Source organism: Berghia stephanieae, chromosome 8 (assembly GCF_034508935.2).
Source record: "Berghia stephanieae isolate SIO BIC M18660-M18661 chromosome 8, UCSD_Bste_1.3, whole genome shotgun sequence".
NCBI classification, from domain to species: Eukaryota; Metazoa; Mollusca; class Gastropoda; order Nudibranchia; family Aeolidiidae; genus Berghia; species Berghia stephanieae.
The window spans coordinates 7,534,323-7,537,876 of record NC_088367.1 but is presented as its reverse complement, the minus strand read 5'-3'; the positions used below and the strand labels follow the sequence as shown (position 1 = coordinate 7,537,876).

General features: G+C 43.5%; 1 long non-coding RNA gene across 1 annotated transcript; it reads left to right on the top strand.

The window, feature by feature from the left end:
• Positions 1-200: 200 nt before the first annotated feature.
• On the top strand, positions 201-1,566 carry LOC144977771 (uncharacterized). Its single transcript, XR_013646401.1, has 2 exons — positions 201-730; positions 1,021-1,566. It is a non-coding gene; the product is annotated as an uncharacterized LOC144977771 (long non-coding RNA).
• Positions 1,567-3,554: the final 1,988 nt, after the last annotated feature.

Sequence of the window (3,554 nt, the reverse complement as noted above, 5' to 3'; positions counted from 1 at the left end):
GAGAGAGAGGGGGGGGGGGAGGGGAGGTGAGAGCGGGCGAGTAAACAGCCGAGTGATAGCTGGGTCTATATGTATATTAATGGATAAAAAAGTGGATGATTGGACACAATGAGAGATAGCTAGGAAGGTAGATGACTATGAATCGGTGGATAATCAGTATGTAAAGAAATGCCTTCTATATAACAAAGGGAGATAGTTGTCCTACCCACCAAGGTCTCGGGTAGAATGCAACCCATATAATTAAATGATTTATGAGTGTAGGATGGGTGTTGGAATAGGGACTCCCTTGTATTCGCCGTGGGTGGTGTATACTATGAAGGCAATGAAAGAACGGAGGGTTATCATGTTCCATCAGTGTTAAGACACCCTCATCAATCTTATGCATCAACCGAGATACCGTTAGATACCCTGTCCTATGTTTCGGCTTGGGCCGATGTTCAACTGGCAGTCTGCGATTTGAGGTCGAAGAAGGAAGACCTGTACAGCCTGTGTGTTGGCTGGAATTCTGTTTGGCTATGTTGAAGCCACAGTGAAAAGGGCCCAAAGTGGCCAGTATTTTATGTCGCACCCGAATATGGGCTCTCAGGCGATATGTGTTGGGCCTGTGTGTTGGCCAGCATTGTGTTTTAGGCTGTATTGTAGCCGAAGTGGGCCTAATATGGCCAGTATTTTGTATATCGTACCCGGTTATGGGCTCTAAGCGATATTGTGTTTTTGTAATTTGTGCTCGGTGAGAATATATAAAATTTATAATATTGTTTTGATGTGCTGAGTAATCATCAAGTGATTAAGTGATTAATATCGTAAAATTATTTCACTTATCTTAAAGTTTAAAATAATATACAGTTTTATTGTTTTAGTGAATAATTAATTCATTGAGTTTAATTGTGTTGAAATTGAGAACGTGACCTCAGTTAAATGAATTATTTTTAAGTAAATACTAATTGATCACTTACGCTATCATTGTGTCTATGTTAATTTCATTTTTACTAATATATCTATATCTATCTTCTAATATAGTGAAGAGCTGACGGGGCTAGGACATAGCGCCCGGTAAATGCGTTTGCATCTTTGAACTTTGTAATTTTGACGGGGCTAGGACATAGCGCCCGGTAAATGTGTTTTGAACCCTTTTGAACAATATAATTTTTGAGAAATATGAACAAAATACAATGTAACGTTTGTAAAGATGAGGAAGTAACACTCGATCTATGTGTTTTATTAGGAACAATTTTGGATTTGAACAGGCTGGAACACCGCACCCTGTGTGAACAATTTTGTTGATTAATTTTATTCTCCTTTCGGAATATGAACAGTTTATTTTGACCCTATATGTAATTAATAATTTCATTATTAGTGGGAATTAATGGAACGGTTGGAACCTGGGTGAAGTATAGTTTATTTTGGTTAAAACTTACATGAATTTTATATTGCATTACTACTTTTTACTTGTATGTACTTTTGATTTTTCCTGTCAATATATGCAATGTTATTCTCTTTTGCTCAATAACTATGAGCTGTTCCCCTTTCTTTTACTTTAAATAAATAATAATGGCTCTCTTGTCAGATACGGTGTTCTGTTGGTGATTGTAACGTCCACGTCTACCTCTCCACACTTTAAGGTCATAAGCGGCCTTCGCATCCATTGCGAGTTGCGAACGCACCTTGTGACACAGTAGATAGATAGATAGATAGATAGATAGCTAGATAGATAGATAGATAGATAGATAGATAGATAGACAGATAGATAGATAGATAGATAGATAGATAGATAGATAGATAGATAGATAGATAGATAGATAGATAGATAGATAGATAGATAGATAGATAGATAGATAGATAGATAGATCGATAGATAGGTAGGTAGGTAGGTAGAGTTGTAGTTTTAGTTGTATGAACAGTAGTCGTAGTGGTAGTAGTAGTAGTAGTGGTAGTAGTAGTAGTAGTAGTAGTAGTAGTAGTAGTAGTAGTAGTAGTAGTAGTAGTACTAGCAGTAGTAGTAGTTGCAGTAGTAGAAGTAGTAGAAGAAGTAGTAGTAGCAGCAGCAGTAACTGTAGTGGCAGAAGTGAGAGCAGCAGTGGTGATGAATATGGGTGACGTTGACATCTAGTGGTGGTCAATCCTGGTGTTGAGTCCGCGTGGAGTCAGCGTTCCCAACAACTTGATCAGGTGAGTTTCCCTACGTCGACGGGCGGAAGTGTCCGAATGGCAAAAACTAAGCACACACACACGCACACACTGTACATCGCAGTGGTCTGGCAGATTGAAGTGTCTGGCCACTGCTGTTTCTGCACAGTTCGATATGTCACGCAAGTGCTGCACGAATCTGTCACCCAGCCTCTTTCCGGTCTCACCAACGTAAGCAATCCCACACAGGGAGCACGTAATCGCATAGACTAGATTACGGTCAGTGCAAGTAAACGGCCGCCTGATGTCCCAAATCTTGTCTGGAAAGCTGACTCTGTCATACTCCCACAGGTGCCCACAAGTCTTGCATCGGGGTCGCATACACGATCTGGCTTTAGGTCCATCCCTGGGTATGGGTTCCAGGCGGCTTCTGACAAGGAGATCCCTCAGGTTACGATCCCGTCGATATGCTACCAACGGGGGTTCTGAGAAAACTCTGTGGGTGTCTTCGCCCGCCTGGAGGATCCCATAGTTCTGCAATAGGATGTTCCTCACTTGATCGGCATGGGGGTGATGCGTGAGGACTAAAATGGGACGCTGTGTCTCCTGCTTCCTGGCATTGCGAGGCCTCATTGCTGCTTCTCTCGACACGAGGCTGGCTTTCCGGACAGCCTTAAGCAAAGCCCTTTCAGGATATTCCCGTGCCCTAAAAAATCGAGCATGCGATCACGTTGAAGCGCAAATTCATCATCTTCCAGACAGAGTCTCCGCAAGCGGAGTATCTGACTGAATGGGAAGGAAACCTTCTTCCGTCAGTACAGCGGACCTGCCCCCGAGCTGTTCAAAAGGTACATTGACGACTGTTTCGGCATTACGTCATTGACCCACAGCCAGTTGAAAGGGTTCATCCTAGCGATGGACTCCTTCCACCCGTCCATAGAGTACACTTATGAGATTTCAACCTCTGAGGTGAACTTTTTGGACATCAAGGCTGTATTGACCAGCACGGGAGTACGGACCACTGTACACTACAAGGAAACGGACAGTCACAGCTACCTGCTCTATCGGTCATCCCATCCGGTGAAGTGCAAAGACTCCATCCCATTCAGTCAGATACTCCGCTTGCGGAGACTCTGTCTGGAAGATGATGAATTTGCGCTTCAACGTGATCGCATGCTCGATTTTTTTAGGGCACGGGAATATCCTGAAAGGGTTTTGCTTAAGGCTGTCCGGAAAGCCAGCCTCGTGTCGAGAGAAGCAGCAATGAGGCCTCGCAATGCCAGGAAGCAGGAGACACAGCGTCCCATTTTAGTCCTCACGCATCACCCCCATGCCGATCAAGTGAGGAACATCCTATTGCAGAACTATGGGATCCTCCAGGCGGGCGAAGACACCCACAGAGTTTTCTCAGAACCCCCGTTGGTAGC